We start from the raw sequence: 18,966 nt of genomic DNA on the forward strand, positions 1-18,966 counted from the left end.
GTAATGGAACAAAGATGATCGTCAGATAGCTATCGAATAGCATCATTGATGCCGAACTTATGACTGAAAGGTACATAGGACATGCACTATTTATCCCCAGAATACCACTGATCTCTACTGAACTGTCATTCCAATTTGAAAGACTACGATTTCCAATTAAATTAGCTTACAGTCTTACAATTAACAAAGCGCAAGGAAAGACTTGAAAATATTTCGGCCTCACCCTTCGATTCCTGTTTCTGTCACTGTCAACTATACATAGCTTGCTCTCGAGTAGGAAGTTCAAAAAATTTGTACATATATAACCCGGATAATAAAATGAAAAATATTGTTTGTAAATAAGTATTGTAAATATTTAGAATATGTTTTCAATAAACAGTTTTGACCACTTATACTTTAGCAAGTATTGTAAATAGTTAGAATAACTTTCCAATAATTTTTTACCTCTTGTACTTTAAAGTTTATCCTTTTATTCCAACTAACACAGAATCTCATATCAATTCCCTGAGCGAAAGCCAGGTACTCCAGCTATTAATCATAAAAAAACCTGTTCAAGACAGATACAATTATTCCTAAACAATACTCTTACTCGCCCCAGCTGACATTACAAGAAACAATACCACAGCATCAGCCTGAAATTACACTGTATAGCTAAGATCAGTAATTGCTACAGCAAGAGATGGAATCTATCAGGATCAATTCATCGACTACCCAACCAGTGCTAATGGACAATGCAAGTACACGGAGCTACGTATTGTACAGACAAAGGAATGCAGTACAACACAGAAAAAACTTACGGTTGTAAACAGTAGTGTAATCACAATTTCTGAGCGAGTATAATACCAAGAGTGTAACAAAATATCACTCTTATATGCACCGCGGTCCAGTACGATACAAAATTTTACTTCATACAATTTATAACGGCTTCGCAGTGTTCTGAAACACCACAGGAGGCATCAGCAACATACACCACATTGCACATTTACCCTGCTTCCTTTTAAAATGTGGGCGTTCCATAAGTAATGCAACACATTTTTTCGCGGCCAGTTTCGGTTAAAAAATGAGGAATTGTTTTTGGAACATCGTGGAATATTTCCGCTTCAGCCCCTGTAGTTACATGAAGTTGCAATAAGTGCCGGCGCTATGTGTAGCCCAGAAAACGGATCCTGTAACGGAGGTGCGTTCCAAGTAGAGAGCTTCTATTGGCGGAAAACCAGAGCATTGGAGAATATCTATGGAGACGTGGCAGTGACAAAAAGCACGTTGTGTCGTTGGTCGAGGCGACTGTCATCGTCGCAACAAGGTAAAGCAAACCTGTTCGATCTCCGGCAAGCCGGCCGGCCGCACACGGCCGGGACTCTTGTGATGTTGTGGAGTGCGGACACTGCCACGCGAGCTGACAGACGGATCGTAATCAGACTCCTCGCTGCTCGACTGGACGCATCTGTTGACAGTGCTGACACTCTCGTCCACCAGTAGGGTACTCAAAGGTGGGTACCAGTTGAGCACCTCTCCGCCTAGCAAAAGATCATAAAGGGCAACGAAGAATCATCTGTGCGGAATTGATTGCTGGTTACGAGGCTGATCGTAATAATTTTTTGGTCGAATATCGTCAAAAGCGCTCAACGTGGGTTCATCATTTGGAACCGGAAACAAAACGGCAGTTCATGGAGCGGCGCCACACAGCGCGTCTTCCGAAGAAACCGTTCGAAGCCAAACCCCCAGCCGGTAAAGTCATGGCGACGGTTTCCTGAGGCTCTGAAGGGGTCATTCTGTTTGATGTTCTCCCTCATTATCCACCGATTAACGCTGAACTGTATTGTGCTATCCTCAGAAAATTGAAGAAACAACTTCATTGTGTTTGTCATCGCAAAAGTGGTAACGAACTTGTCCTTCTCCATGACAAAGTAAGGCCTCAAGAGTCTGTGCACTCGAAGGGAGCTCACAAAACTTCATCGCACTCTTCTCTCTCGCCCGCCCTACAGCCCGGATCCCGCGCCTTCCGACATCCATCTGTTTGGCCCATTGAAGGATGCACTCCGCGTGAAGCAGTACGTGGGTGAATGGGTTACTGCTGCAGCAAGACGTTGGCTCCAATGTCGATCAGTTGAATGGTACCATGCGGGTGTACAGGCCTTCCCAGTAACGTGACGTAAAGCCGTCTCATTGAACGGACTTTGTGTTGAAATATTTTGTTTTGTAGCCAAAAGAGTGGGGAATAATAGCGTGTATTCGAATCATGAATAGAATCAAGCTGCTTTCAATAACACACGTGTTGATTACCTATTGAATGCCACTCGTAATAAATAGAAAAGTGTACAGCACTTACGTTATTTAACGTTATGTATTTTACGTATTCTAGATAGCAAACCTATTTCGTTTTTATTTGCGTAGGTAAGTCCGTCTCTACGCCTGTTTTTGTGTTCCCTATTAGTGCTGCGATTGGGGCGCCGCAGATTTCGTGAGCGTTAACCATTCTGGGGCTGTAGCCACGGTCGAGTGATTAGCGTGCCTGCTTCTCGTACCGAAGTTGGCGCGAACACGCCCAGCTAGTGGCGCGAATCATGTCTTGGACATAAAAATGTGCGGCATGCCGCATCGGAGGCGAGGCACGTAAAAGAACAAGCGAAAAACTTGATTCTCACATTTCCGCTTCCAGCAACTTCCGCACTCGCTGCTAGCTTGCCGTAATGGCGCAGGGGTGTCTCTAAATAGGCAGCCGACGTTAAACTAGATCAGAGAGATTGCGTGCACTTGTCGGCTAAAACTGTAAGACACATGCATGCAATCACCTACTCTTTGTGATAGTCACCTGTGCTTATGCAGGCCAAACAATGTACTCTCTCTTTGGTACCGTGTGTCTTTTGAGCAAAGTTAAATCAAGCAGCCGTTCCTGTCTCATTATGGAACTGTTTTGAATTCTCTACAGTCCCTTTTCAGTGACTGCTGTGCCGACACTATCGAACTGCTGAACAAATGTAGCTAATCTGATGGCTGAACGGGGTGCTCCAAGGTTGTCTCGAAGTGTTTTCATTGTAGTTGGCCTTCCCAGACAGAAGACATCTTAAGAAGTCTCTCATAGGTAAAAGGCGATATGTGATCGGAATATGCATGGATTTTATCGAAACTTGCTAGCAAATTAAAATTGTATCATGACCCGGGACTCTTTCGAGGAACTGCTGGAAGTAAAATCGAAGTGAATACGTGAGGGCGGGTAGTAAGTCGTGACTGTATAGCTTTGTACATAGAGCTTTAGCATGCGAGTTGAAAAAGTACCAGGTTCGATTCTCCATACTGCGCGTTATTTTAATGTGCCAGGAAACTTCAAATCTACAGACACCCTGCAGAGTGCTGATTCATTCTGGATTATTATTGGTTGACTACCCGTCCAGAGAGCTGTTATGGCTGGACATTGGTGAGGTACCACTGTATCATCTCCCAGACCGATTCATCAACCAGGAAGATAATCAGGATGGTAGGGTTTAGAAGGCGCACTACACATACAAAGCAACGAAAATCACAGTGTCAAATCCAACACAAGTCAAAAGAGGGAAAAAGCAGTGGAAAGAATTAAGAGAAGACAGCAGATACCTGCGGCTGACTGAGCGTTGGAACAAAAGGGTGTGAACCAGCCAGTCTGAAAATACTCCAAAATCTCTAACCTAAAAGCTTAGGCCAGGGTCCAGACATTTCACAAAATTTTAAAATCTTCATCACACTCGTCTCCTCATCAAATAAAACATTGGGCAGATCCCCGCCTAAACTTACTTCTGCTCGTTTGTCTCGAAATAAAATGCACTCAGTTAAAATGACAACAGTGTAACTTATATACACACTGACATTTCAGTGTTTGTGGGATACGCCACTTTGGAATGGCGGGAAAATGATGTTTGAAGCATATCAAGATATACCTGACAGTTATGTAACATTGAAAGAAGGGCGAATGAACTGTGCGGTGGCAGAGCACACAAATACCAGGCTAGACCCACTTCCTTCTCCAGCTAAATGTGCAGACGTTCACGAGGCCATTTCTCAGAGACATGGAAGTTTATTGTAGCGTCGAGTTTGATTTGCGCCTCTCTGAAGCATGAAAACCCATGAGCAAAACCATCATCCTAGCAATTGTTTACACAACTGAAACCTTCGATCCACGTGGTCCTTTGTTATAGAGTTTATACACTTTTCACTTTGCAGCCTCTAGAACATGCCGTACACTAAATTGGCTTACCATACTTTATGGTTCACTTTCATTCAAAGCTCTTCCAATGATAATGTATAATGTGGTATCACAGCACTGCCAGCTTACTTTGACACTATTCGTTATTTCTCATATCTTCTATTAAGCACATCTTGAACACAATCGGTGCCTTCAGGCCTGTTCTGTATAAGGGTAATTGCTGAGTGAGTTCATCGTAAGCTCCGAACCCACTCTATTGTTACTGTTGTTGTGGTCTTCGTTCTGTGGAAGGCTCATCATCTCTGCGCTACTGCTGACAATGAAGATAAATAGACCTGTATTAGGGTGAAGTTCGCCAAAAAAATTCTTTACTGCCACTAAACGTTTTGTATTTTACCACGTTGATCGATGTAAGGAAGCCTGTAATTTTGTTTACTGACAATAAAATATCTTTTGAAAATTTTAGTAGTCTGTTTTGTTTACTCATTATTGTATTCTGCGATACGCATAAATCTGCCGCAGTAGGTGCGTCAACTTACTCATTTCCGGGCCACGTTTACGAACACGACTTGAGCCTATATACGAGCAAAGGAGATTGGTTTTATTGAGGAGTTCAACACACCATATTATTCGCCACTCTTTTGGCTACAAAACCCTATTTTTCAACACAATCTCCGTTCAATGCGACGGCCTGACGCCACCTTACTGGGAAGGCAGGTATGCCCACATGGAACCACTCTACTCGTCCACGTCGGAGGCAACGTCTTGCTACATCAGTAATCTTGCCGCTATTCACATACTGCTTCCCGCTGAGTAAATCCTTCTTTGGGGATGGAAGTCGGAGATGCGAGATGCTGGCTGTAGGAAGGACGACGAAGAACAGTTCAATGAAGTTTGTTGACATCTCTTGGGTGCACAGACTTGTGCGAAGCTTGTCATGGAGAAGGAGAAGTTGATTTAATTTTTGTGGTAACGAACAAGCTGAAGTCGGTTCTTCAGTTTCACAGCTGTGTGCGGCCCGAAGACACCCGGAAGATCGAACAGGTTTGCACAACCTTGTTGCGGTAATGACAGGCACGTCACCCAATGACTTACCGTACTTTTGTTCACTTCTGGGTATCCGTAAACATCCTGTAAGTGCTTACGAGTATCAGAGATGCTCTAGTTTTCCGCCAAAAGAAACACGATGACAGCTCTCTGCTTGGAACGCACCCCCGCTTTTGATCCCCTTTTAAATGCTACGTATCGCGCCGCCACATATCGGAAATTAATGAATCTATAGGAGCTGAAATGGAAATATTCTGCCACGTCCCACAAGAAATTCCGCATATTTTTCAATCAAAATTGGCTGAGGAAAAATGTGTTGGGTTACTGAACGCCCCTCATAAAATTATTTTGCACTCTTAAGTGCAATGGAGAGTTACACTGAAGAGCCAAAGAAACTGGTACACCTGTCTAATATCGTGTAGGACCCTACCGACCACGCACAAGTGCCGCAACTCGACGCGGCATAGACTCGACTATTGTCTGAAGTAGTGCTGGAGGGAACTGACACCTTGAATCTTGCAGGGCTGTCCATAAATCCGCAAGAGTACGCGGGGGTGGAGGTCTCTTCTGAACAGCACGTCGCAAGGCATGCCAGATATACTGAATAATGTTCTTGACCGGGGAGCATGGTGGCCAGCGGAAGTGTTTAAACTCAGAAATGTGTTCCTAGAGCCACTCTGTAGCAGTTCTGGACACGTGGGGTGTCATGTTACTCTGCTGGAATTGCCCACGTCCGTCGGAATGCGCATTGGACAAGAATGGATGCAGGTGATTAGACAAGATGCTTACGTACGTGTCACCTTTCAGAGTCGTATCACTCCAACTGCACACGCCCCACACCATTACAGAGCCTCCACGAGATTGAACAATCCTCTGAGTCCATGGATTCATGAGGTTTCCTTCGTACCCGTACACGTTCATCCGCTCCATACATTGTGAAACTAACCTGGTCCGACGAGGCAACATGTTTCCAGTCATCAACAGTCCAATGTCGGTGTTGACGGGCCCAGGCGAGGCGTAAAGCTTTGTGTCATGCGATCATGAAAGGTACACGATTGGGATTTCAGTTCCCATGTTTCATTGAATGGTTCGCACGGTGACACCTGTTGGTGGCCCAGCATTTAAATCTGCAGCAATTTGCTGAAGGGTTGCACTTCTGTCACGTTGAAGGATTCTCTTCAATCGTCGTTGGTCCCGTTTCTGCAGGAGCTTTTTCTGGCCTCAGCGATGTTGGAGATTTGATGTTTCACCGGATTTGTGATATTCACGGTACACTAGTGAAATGGTCGTACGGGAAAATCTTCATCGCTGCCTCGGAGATGCTATATCCCACCGCTGGTGCGCCGACTATAACACCACGTTCAAAGTCATTTTAGCTGCAGTAACTGATCTAACAACTGCGTCAGACACTTGTTTTATACAAGCGTTGCCGACCGCAGCGTCATATTGTGCCTGTTTACGCATGCTTATACCAGATTTTTGGTGCTTCAGTGTGTAAGACTAAACAAATTTAAACATGTGATTCTTCAGTTTCTCCCGGCGTATTTGTTGCTCGAACAGTCCACGGGTATACTGCCGGTTCATAGTGTCCAAAGGGCACAATATTTCGGCGATCAGACATGTCGCCATCGTCAGGTTCGCTGACGAACTGAGCTCCTGAGGGCGGGCGGCCGATTTAAATCCCCTACCCCCGCGGATGGCCGCCCGCCCTCAGGAGCTCAGTTCGTCAGCGAACCTGACGATGGCGACATGTCTGATCGCCGAAATATTGTGCCCTTTGGACACGGCAGCACACCCGTGGACTGTTCGAGCAAATTTAAACATGTTAAATCCGAACAAAAAATAAAGAAAACAAATTTCAAAAAAATCGCGAAAAGAAATCCATGTAAACGTGCCCCAGTCTCCCCCTGCTCCTCAGAGGAGTGTGCTATAAAAATGACGACAAGGAGACATGATAAATGGCAGTACGACTCATTTGCGCACCGCGCGGAAGGCCTCTGCCGCGAGTCCTTTGGCCGTCGCAGCCTCCTCTTCGTCCTCGTCCCCTCCTTCTCTCGCCTCTCCCCCGTCCCGTAGTCCTGTCCCGTGGCCGGGGACAGGCGGCGAATTGATTCGCTGTTGACGGGTCTCCGTGGCAACTGGCTGCTCCGGCGCGCATCCAGTCGCCCGCAGGTGTCCGCGGCGACAGGTCCGGCTCGCCGCTCGCTGCACGCCACGCCACGCCACGCCACGCCGCGCCGCCTCCACACACACCGAGGTCGTACTCCCACGCTGCGTCCGCATTCTTTCCAAACATACGTCGTATTGCTCTGGCGCCTCTCATGCCCTGTGAGTAAGAGAACTGTAAGACAAACGCACCACTTTCCACTTACTAGGAATATGCAAATCAAAACGAGAAGCACATTTATTGCATATGCCTTTTTTTGTCGAAATGTTACTGTGTCATTCGCTCTTTCATATAATTCGTGTGCGCTATTAACGGCAAGTACGTAAATAAACCGATGAAAATTACAAGTGAACACCGTGAAGCTTCAAGAGGGAATATAGACTACATGAAACATTTTTAGTGTCTCTGAGAAAACTGCTCCAATAATTTCCATTTATTGTCAAATATCTTTAAAATTAGATTTTCGAAACGGTGGAAGTGTTAGCAAAATACTATAATAAAAGGTTCTTAGTTTAAACGAGGGTAGACATGTACGTTAACAAAAATTGAGATTGTCCGAAATGTCTTATAAATTTGGAAAGTACTGTTGGCACACTAGAGCTAGGGAGATGAAAATATTAGAGATGGAGTTCACGAGAGAATGTTCGGAAGAATGGCAGCTAAAGACGACATTTTTTTCTCTCCCGTAGACGACGCCAATTAGTTTCAATATAGTCACCAGTTGGATGCATTTACGTTCGTAAGACGCATATATTGTATAAGGCTTTGAAATAAAACTTTTAACTAGATACCAGCTTACTTTACGGAGTTGTTCGCGTAATTGCCGTGTGATCTGGCTACTCAAACACATTTTCAAATCGCCGACAGAAGAGGTACTGTATGAAAAGGTGTCAACTAAGGTGATCAAAATGAGGTACTATTTCATATACAACTCGCATGAAGTGGTCTAAGGAAGTATCGATTTGTACAAGTCTGACGTTCTCGCTTTGCACTCTTGTCGTAGGTGCCTAAGCACTCATTGAAACATTTGTACATATATCGAGTTAGCCTGGAGAGACATTCTGACTACTTTGCCTATGTAGAGCTACTGACTTTTCGAGCATTCTGAGAGACACTTACTGGCTACCACGAGTGACTGTATTGCGCTCTGAACTGTTATGTGCTTCTGAGACCGAATAGATTGCCTGAGACACAGAAAATATCGTTGGCGAAATTCGAGAACCGGCAAAGCACAGAATTAGTCAAGCAGGAGCTCTTCCGGCGTGACTTCAGTGCTTACTGAACCTCGAGGGGTGGGGGAGAGCGTCGCTATGGGGGAGCCCGCCACCGCCGTGAGCCAGCTGCTGGGAGCGACCCGCGAGGCGCAGCTGCTGCAGAGCTTCTTGGGGGTCAGCCTGGCAGCCGACACCAACGAGGCTGCCGTCGGCGTCGACAAGAAGAGGGCCGTCAGCTTCAAGAGGGCGGCCGCTGCCGCGGTGGCGGTGTCGGCGCCGCCCCCGCCGCCGCCAGACGCAGCAGCGCCTTCCATACCCATCGCTGTGGTGGACCAGTCCACAGAAGACCAGGTGGAGGAGGAGGGGGGCGGAGGAGGAGGTGGAACGGCCGAGGGCCCGCCGGCCCGCCCGTCGTAGACCGGGGGCCGCCCTCCGTCGGCCGCCCCCGCCGCCCCCTCAGCAGCAGGAGCAGGCGTCGTCCCGCAAGGTGCTGAGCCCGTTCGCGCAGATCCTGCGCGAGATCAAGCTGCGCACGCTGCACCAGCAACAGTCGCGGCCCCGACAGCGGCGGACGCGCGCTGCGCCCTACGAGGAGCTGTACACCGACAAGGACCGCGCCGCCGCCGTCAGCATCGGCTCCGACGACATCAAGGCCTCGCTCAAGGAGAAGAAGAGCAAGGAGCGCGCCGGCGACGCCGGGGGAGCCGCCGCCGGGGGCGTGTCGGCCGACCCGGGCACCCTGCTGGCGCTGGCCAGCCGCGAGATGAGGGCGGGCAGCCCGCGCGTCGCGCTGCGCTTCGTCCACAAGGTGCCCACCTCACCTCACCTCACCTCACCTCGCTCCTCACATCACCTCACCGGGTCCTATTTCTGTCTTAGAATTTTTAGCATATTGCAACCCCGTCAGAAACTGCGGTAGACTAATACTTTGAAGAATCAGCCTCAGTTGCGAAAATTTTCTGGCCTTTACCAGGTTTCGGCTACAATAATCTAGCTTTCTTCAGAAGCATAAAATTACTATAACATCCCAGAGTAAGTCACAGTCAATTCGATATGGTACCACGGTACTATAGGTTTTAATTTTAATGTTGACTGTGCCTTATTCTGGCATGTTACAGTAATTTTATGCTTCTGAAGAAGGCTAGATTAATGTAGCCGAAACCTGGTAAAGCCCAGAAAATTTTGCGCAACTGAGGCTGATTCTTCAAAATATTATTTCTGTCTTGCCACGTACCATGCACTCCACTCGAGGGTTGTCCAGAAAGCAACGCATCGCATTTTTTCTACAATTCTTTATTTAACATAATGAGAATTACACACACGAAGAAATGGTATTTCATCTACACACGCTATTTTTCCACATAATCTCCATCCCGTTCTATGACCTTCTCCAAGCTCGAAACAAGGGCGTGTGTGCCCTGTCGGTACCAATTCTTGTCCTGGTGGCGGAGCCAGAGCTTCCCTGTGAGAATCACATCCTCATCCTCCTCAAAATGTCTTTCGCGAATGGCATCCTTTAATGGCTCAAACAAATGGAAGTCCGAAGGGGCTAGGTCAGAGCTGCAATGCGGATGGGGTAGACACTGTTCATCTCAATTTCGCGATGTGTTCAGCAGACCTCATACATGTATGGGGCCGAGAGTTATCTTGTTGCAGAAACACATCCCTTGAATGAGATTTTCACTCTGCAGCGGAGTGTGTGCTGATATGAAACTTCCTGGCAGATTAAAACTGTGTGCCGGACCGAGACTCTAACTCGGGACCTTTGCCTTTTGCGGGCAAGTGCTCTACCATTTGAGCTACCCAAGCACGTCTCACGCTCCGTCCTCCAACTCTACTTCTGCCATTATCTCGTTTCCTACCTTTCAAACCTTACAGAAGCTCTTTAGCGAACCTGCAAAACTAGCACTCCTGAAAGAAAGGATATTGCGGAGACATCGCTTAGTCACAGCCTGTGGGATAGTTTCCAGAATGAGATTTTCACTCTGCAGCAGAGTGTGCGCTGATATGAAACTTCCTGGCATATTAAAACTGTGTGCCGGACAGAGACTCGAACTCGGGACCTTTGCCTTTGGCGGGAAACTGCTCTACTATCTGATAAGAGCTTCTGTAAAGTTTGGAAGGTAGGAGACGAGGTACTGGAAGAAGTAGAGCTGTGAGGACGGGTCGTGTGTCGTGCTTGGGTAGCTCAGATAATAGAGCACTTGCCCGCGAAAGGCAATGATCCCGAGTTCGAGTCTCCGTCCGTCACACAGTTTTAATCTGCCATGAAGTTTCAAAACATCTCTTGGTTTGCTGTGGCGTTGAAGTCGTCGGAAGCACGTCTTGAGTTTTGTTAACGTGTTGACATATGCTTCGGAATTAATGGTACCGCCTCTTGGTATCAGATTAACGAGAATCACACTTCCACAGTCCCAGTACACGGTGATCATGACCTTACCGGTGGAATCAGTTTCTTTGAAGTCTTTATTCCGTGGGGAGTGGAAATGCCGCCATTCCGTGGACTGTCGTTTTGTTTCGGGCTCAAAATGGTCACAATCCGGGACAAGAAGGCCTCCCCCTTAGCTTCAAAACTCTGCAACAAATCAAGACAAATGTTTTTTCTGTGCGATTTGTGATCCACCGTTGGGCACAACGGGACCCATCTAGCACACACTATTGAATATTCAAGAGTGCGGGTAATTGCATGAACACTTCCTTTGCTCATTGAGAGATGCAACGCCAATTGTCGAGTCCTAATGCACCTGTCCTCTCGAATGACATCAGATCGCTGCAACAGGGCAGGTGTCACAGCCGTGGATGGTCACCCAGGCCGCTGTAAATCGTGGAACTCCGCCGAACCGCCTTCTGATGAACCTCACGCTCAGTGCCCAGTGACTAACTGTACTTCTGTCGACAGCAAATGCTCCACTGACTTTGCACGTGCGTTTGTGAATACTCCCCACATTTCTTTCTCTACAGTGAGAAACAAAATGACGGCACGTTGCTTGTAGTGTTCATCATCTACAGACGCCATTTTGAAACTGTCCGGCTGCTTCCCTATCTGTACGAAGTGGCGAAAACCTGGCGCGCTCACTCAGGAGACTTCAAATAATACGTGTGTAACGTTCCGCATTCGTAACATTGTCTTCGGTTGGAAAAAAAAAAAATATGGTGCATTACTTTCTGGGCAACCCTCGTATTTTCTTCATATCGTGAATGATAAGTCCGCTATAGTTGTAAACAATCCTGTTGCAATTCATGTGTCCCATCTTCAGGTGCATATTAAAATGGAGTTCACAAAGGATACACAACTAAGATTAAAATAGGTTAAAATATGTTAAAGCAGTGGATCCATATTACATGGCATGCGACGGGATATTCTCTTCAATCCTAGGTCTGCCAGACGCCTGTCACAGGGGAGGACAATGGTCCGGGCTGAGCGGCGCGCCACAAGTGGATCCGCGTGAAGACAGATTTGGGTTGTGCTTGGTACGTGTCTGATGGGTGTCAGTGCAGCACTGTATCCGAAAGGCTATCTGTCTATCTTCATGCAGATCCGTAAGTAGCGCGCCCATAAGCACGGACCGTTGTTCTCATCTGCAACGGGCTTACTGGCTGACCTGTGTTTAAATAGGACATCCTAATGCTTGCCATGTACTAGAGATCCATTGTTTAAGCATTCTTTAACCTATTTCAGTCTCAGTTAAAATACGTTAAAATAGTTTATCCCTGGTATATGGCATGGAGCAAGACATTCTCTTCAATCCTAGGTCCGTCAGGAAGCCTCTCACAGAGTAGGACAACAGTCCAAACTTAGGGGCACGCCACACATGGAGCATAGGCCGCTGTGATCGAGCGGTTCTAGGAGCTTCAGTCTGGAACTCGCAACCGCTACGGTCGCAGGTTCGAATCCTGCCTCGGGCATGGATGTGTGTGATGTCCTTAGGTTAGTTAGGTTTAAGTAGTTCTAAGTTCTAGGGGCCTGATGACCTCAGATGTTAAGTCCCATAGTGCTCAGAGCCATTTGAACCATTTTAACCACACATGGAGCCACATGAAGACAGCTTTGGTTTGTGCTTCATGTGGATCTGATCGGTGTCTATGCAGCACTCGGTACGAGAGGCCTCCTATGTGTCTGCATGGAAATCCGAGTGTAGCTCGCCCCTAAGCCCTGACTGTTGTCGTCCTATGCGAGAGACTTTCTGACAGACCTGGGATTGAAGAGGATATCCTATTGGTTCAAAAATGGCTCTGAGCACTATGGGACTTAACTGCTGAGGTCCTCAGTCCCTTAGAACTTAGAACTACTTAAACCTAACTAACCTAAGGACATCACACACATCCATGCCTGAGGAAGGATTCGAACCTGCGACCGTAGTGGTCACACGGTTCCAGACTGAAGCGCCTAGAACCGCTCGGCCATTCATGTCGGCGATATCCTATTGCATGCCATTTGGCAGGGGTGCATTGTTTTAACATATTTTAACCTACTTCATCCTTAGATGTGCATCCTTTGTGGACTCACATTTTAAAATGCTCCTCAGCATGGGACACATTTTCTGAAACTGGGTCCTGCTTTCCTTTTTAGAAATAAATAACTCTTACTTCCGTGGCTGCCTCCATCATCGTCGTCAGAAGCCAAGTCTGATGTCGTGAAAGTGGCGATGGTCCCATATTTATGCCTAAAGGACTGCATCTGACTATTTGTTTTCTGTTTTGTTTCTTTATCATTATTTCAGTTCACCTCAAAGGGTGGGCTGGCAGAATATAAAACCTTTCTCCAGACAAAGGTTATACAACTTTCACAGATGTTTCAGAGAACATAAAAACAGATGATAATGAATATTTTTTTAAATACACACTGGTGAATATTATTGACACGATGAAAAAGAAATACGAACATCAGCCACACTGGGGTGTGGAAATTATTTCATTGGTGACAAATGAAAATTTATGTTGGGTCAGGACTCGGACCTGGAATTTCCGCTTTGCATGAGCAGTCGCCTCAACTGCTTTGCCCATCTGAGTGCACTTCACATTCAACCTTAATTTCCAACTTGTCACACATTTCTTCCATAGGTCCCCCATGTCCATTTACCTCATAGATTACACCAACTTGCTTGATTCTCTCAAGAGGTCGGACCTAGGGTGCATCCACACTGAAGATAACGTGAATGCTGTCAAGGTTTAGATATTACTATTACATGTGTGGTGTCTGTTCTTTCAGACAACATAGTGTAATAGTAATATGTAAGCTTTGACGGCATTTCATGATATTATGTCTGACATGTCTGACCTCTTGGAGGAATCATGCAAGATGCTGCGAACAATGAGGAAAATGGACAGGACATACTTAGGAAGTATTGTGTGACAGGTTAGAAATTGTGTTGGATGTGAACCGTACTCACATAGCTGAAATGTTAAGGTAACTGCTCGTGTTTAGTGGGAAATCCAGGTTCGAGTCGCGATGCAGCACGAATTTTCATTAGCAGCCATTAAGCTATTCTAACGCCCTAATGCAGTTCACGTCGCTATTTCTCTTTCCTCATGTACATATACAGCCACAGAATCATGACAGTGTGGAGCCTGTACTGGACGTGTCCAAAAGAACAGACACCTCACATATGACAGAAGTAGTAGTGACTACTTTTACATAAAACAGACGACAATAAAAGAAGATTTTAAAAACTTCGTAGGTGATATTACAGATAAAATATTATTACTGATGAGTAAGTGAACAATGCTATAGTGTAATGGTGATGCATGTAAATTTTTATCATCGTGAAAGGAGGTGGAATGAGGTGTATCACTATGGGCCATAAGGAATGGCAGGTAACGACTAAGTGAGCGAGGAGGAGAAAGGCCATGGGAGAAAGACGGGTGGTGTGAGGTGGAGCGTTGTGCCTGTGGTTGGAAAGAGGGGTATTTATCGGGACGGATTTCGTCATTGGGTAGTGGGAGTTGCTAGAAAATCTGGGGGAAGAGTATGAATAAGGCACTACAGTGCATGTGAGGTGGAATATGGATGTAGTGCGGCAGCAGGGCACCTAGATTGGTGGTAAGTGGGAGAGATATTGGCTGCAGGAACTAGGATTTTGCGATTAATGTACTAGATTCAGAGATGCTCTGTGAAGCGAAGAAGGTGTGCAAAGTGGATGAGTTGGTTCAGGTTGCATGTTGGAGAAAGTAGGCGGATGGGGAAGGCCAGGCAGAATGCATGTCCTTCCAGGGTGTCAAGGGAGAAGTAGAATTTAGGGGAGACAGAGATCCAGGCAACATTGGCGTAGGTGAGTACGAGGGTTGTATAACTGAGGATAATGGTAGAAAGACGTCACTTGAGGCGGAAGAAGCGGGAACATTGTTATAATAGGCTGCTGCGATAGATGGAGAAGAGATCTGCTGTTATCTATGGCTTCTGGCTTTGTTTGCTGCGGTTGATGGTCATCGGCTGGTGAGGCTTGGTCTCGTATTTTCCTCCGGCTGGACGCAGGCCGAGGCAGTTACTCGCCGGTAGCGCTCACGTTACGTGCCGTTGGTGCGGCCTGTTGGACTCTGAGGGTTGGCAGCCACGATGGGGAAAGCTTGTATCCATCCTCTCTGTTCATTTTGTTAGGGTACTTTGTTATTTCTATAGCTTCTGTGACCTTGCGTTTAGTCAAGATCGGCTCCTTAGCAATTACGCGGGTTTCGTTAAACTGGATTACCTTTCCCCCATCTTGTCGGTGTTTGGCCACTACAAACTTGCTGTGCTGCCCCAGACGAACTCGTGTTCTCGTATGCACATTGGTATCGGTCTGACGGTGTGACCGATGTACACCCCTCCACACTGACAGTCCATCCTTGTATACGCCTACAGCGTGTAAAGCATCTGTCTTTGTCCTTGCGGCTACTGTGGTAGACAGGGTGGACACCAACAAGGGGAAAGAGTTTACCAGTCCTGTCATTGACGTTTTTCACGTAAAGCAAGCACGTTGCTGGCAGCAGTTTGTCAATTTATTGCCTAACTCGCTTCCTTTTGATTGTGACCATGGCTGTTTGGATCGATTTATGGTTGCAGCCATTGGCCATAAACGTTGTACGCAGCCTCTTGAGCTCTTGTGTTACGTTTTGAGCAACACTTTGGCACTGCGCACAGATGGCCAAAGAACGTATAACTGAATCGTTCTGCGCTGGGTGGTGGTTGGTTTGGACGTGCAAATACCCATATTTCATGTTTAATTGAGCGATACCTCTTCATCTTTAGAACTTTAATAGTACTGTTTTAATTATCCACATGGTCTTATGGGGAGCGGCCTGTGCAATAGGTGATCGGGTTCAGATCTGATGGTATGACAAGGGTGTGCTTAAAGCTCAACTATAGTCCCACAATTTGATTGCACTAGTTTAAGTGATGACATTACCTTCTTTTCTCCCAAAACTTCTTTATTTCCTTTCTCAATTTCTCCTATGTTCCTCTATACAGCCTCTGTTGGTGTCATTTCCCGATTTATCTGCAGACTGATGGTTCTGTACTGGTGGTGTGACTGCAGATCTGTTCCGCGCAGTGTGACCTATTGTAGCAGTTTCCTGAAGATCTTGTCCAATTTCATTAAGCCAATGGCCCTGAACTTTCATTTAGATGACAAGACCGAGAATTTTATTTTATTTTATTGTAATTTTGGAATTTACACAATCTCCCTTTAGTTCTCAGTTTAAATGATTTAGGATGATTTCTCCTGGGGAACTGATATATTTAGCCAAATGCCGGCCGCGGTGGTCTAGTGGTTCTAGGCGCGCAGTCCGGAACCGCGGGACTGCTATGGTCGCAGGTTCGAATCCTGCCTCGGGCATGGATGTGTGTGATGTCCTTAGGTTAGTTAGGTTTAAGTAGTTCTAAGTTCTAGGGGACTGATGACCACAGAAGTTAAGTCCCATAGTGCTCAGAGCCATTTGAACCATTTTTTTAGCCAAATTCAGCTACAACAGGTTGTCCATCAATGTGCCCAGTAATTTCCTCCGTGTAAAGAGTATTAACATACGAGATTTGGAGTGCCATTTTGGTAGCAGTATTGTTATTGTTATTCATATTTTTAATCTACTCCCTGAAGATATAGGCGAGCTACTTGCGTGCCTCTTAATGCTCTGCGCAGTATTAAAGATAACTGAGTGTCATTTAGGCGAAAAATGTCCTCATACATTGACTGTAAATTCTTCTCGGTGATTAGGCGTCATCGTATTCAATTTTTTTTACAAAAGTTGAATTTTCGCACTCTCTTCTGGGATCTTCTTCTGGTGCCCCAAGGCGGCTGAACACTGTGTACAGAAGGGTGTTTTTCCATGCTTTTCCCAAAGAAGTGGAGTCACTGGGTAAGAGCTCCGCAGCTGCTCATTGATGTTCAAAAATGTTCAAATGTGTGTGAAATCTTATGGGACTTAACTGCTAAGGCATCAGTCCCTAAGCTTACACACTACTTTACCTAAAGTATCCTAAGGACAAACACACACATCCATGCCCGAGGGAGGACTCGAACCTCCTCCGGGACCAGCCGCACAGTCCATGACTGCAGCGTTTTAGACCGCTCGGCTAATCTCGCGCGGCTCTCATTGATGAGCAGTCATCATTGGGAAGTACTGACAGCTGGTAATCAATGACGATCGACCACCTGTGGTGGCTGAAACATTTTACCCAATAAGTCCATCATATTTTATAAGTGAAAGCGACACTGATATTTGGCAATGTGATCCCGAGAAAGATCCTAGGAGAGGAGTCGCAACGTTGAGATTTGGAGAACACGTTTATTAGTTGAGATACATCAAGTGGCAGAAAATTTTAAAGTGCAATGTCCACCCAACCGCGTTTTGCCTTTACATATGGGGCAGTCAAATGGAAATGTGACAGAAAGAAAAAGTAAGTAATCTCTTCATTATTAGTTAAGTAATCGCCACAACTGTTAATATATTTATGCCAATGTAAGCCAAGATTGTCAATGCCCTCATGGAAAAATGTTTGTGGTTGTCTATGGAATCATGATTGTGTCCAGGCGTGCACGTCTTTGCCAGAAACAAATCGAAGGCTACGAATGTCTTGCTTCGCTCGAAAAATACGGAAATCGCATGTGGAGAGACCAAGACTGTATGAAGGATGTGTAGGGGCTTCCCAGCGAAACCTCCGCAGCGGATCCACATGTTGGCAAGGTTGTTTTGGCTACTTCGGGAATTTGCATTCGAGAAAAACAGCCATTGCATTTGTGCTGAGGTCCTCAGGTGCACAGCGTCCATTCTAGTGGATCCATACTCAAAGACTGGAAAGTTGCACAGGTCACACCAATATTCAAGAAAGGTAGTAGGAGTAATCCACTAAATTACCGGCCCATATCGTTAACGACGATATGCAGCAGGATTTTGGAACATATATTCTGTTCGAACATTATGAATTACCTCGAAGAAAACTGTCTATTAACACACAGTCAACATGGGTTTAGAAAACATCGTTCTTGTGAAAAACAACTAGCACTTTATTCACATGAAATGTTGCGTGCTATTGGCAAGGGGTATCATATCGAGTCCGTATTTGGATTTCGAGAAGACTTTTTACACTGTACCACACAAGCGGCTTGTAGTGAAATTGCTTGCTTATGGAATATCGTCTCAGTAATGTGACTGGATTTGTGATTTCCTGTCAGAGAGTTCACATTTCGTAGAAATTAACTGAAAGTTACGGACTAAAACAGAAGCGATTTCTTGCGTTCCCCAAGTTCGTGTTATAGGCCCTTTACTGTTCCTTATCTATATAAACGATTTGGGAGACAACCTGAGCAGCAGTCTTTGGTTGTTTGCAGATGACGCTGTCATTTATCGACTAATAACGTCATCTGAAGATCAAAACAACTGCAAAACGATTTAGAAAAGATATCTGAACGGTGCGAAAAGTGGCAGTTGACCCTAAATAATGAAAAGTCTGAGGTCATCCACATGAGTGCTAAAAGGAACTCGTTAAACTTCGGTTAAACGATAAATCAGTTTAATCCAAAAGCCGTAAATTCAACTAAATACCTAGGTATTACAATTCCAACAATTTAAATTGGAAGTAACACACGGAAGATGTTGTGGGGAAGGCTAACCAAAGACTGCGTTTTATTGGCAGTACACTTGGAAAATGTAGCAGATCTGCTAAGGAGACTTTCTACACTACGCTTGTCCGTCCTCTTTTAGAATATTGCTGCGCGGTGTGGAGTCCTTACCAGATAGGAGTAACGAAGTACATCGAAAAAGTTCAGAGAAGGGCAGCACGTTTTGTACTATCGCGAAATATGGAAGAGAGTGTCACAGAAATGATACAGGATTTGGGCCGGACATCATTAAAAGAAAGGCGTTTTTCGTTGCGAACGAAGCTTCTTACG

General features: G+C 45.8%; 1 pseudogene; it reads left to right on the top strand.

Annotated features, from left to right (window-relative positions):
* The first annotated feature begins 8,701 nt into the window (after nucleotides 1–8,701).
* Nucleotides 8,702–18,966, top strand: part of LOC124775771 — a 109,574-nt pseudogene continuing 99,309 nt past the window's right edge.

Source organism: Schistocerca piceifrons, chromosome 2 (assembly GCF_021461385.2).
Source record: "Schistocerca piceifrons isolate TAMUIC-IGC-003096 chromosome 2, iqSchPice1.1, whole genome shotgun sequence".
NCBI lineage: Eukaryota > Metazoa > Arthropoda > Insecta > Orthoptera > Acrididae > Schistocerca > Schistocerca piceifrons.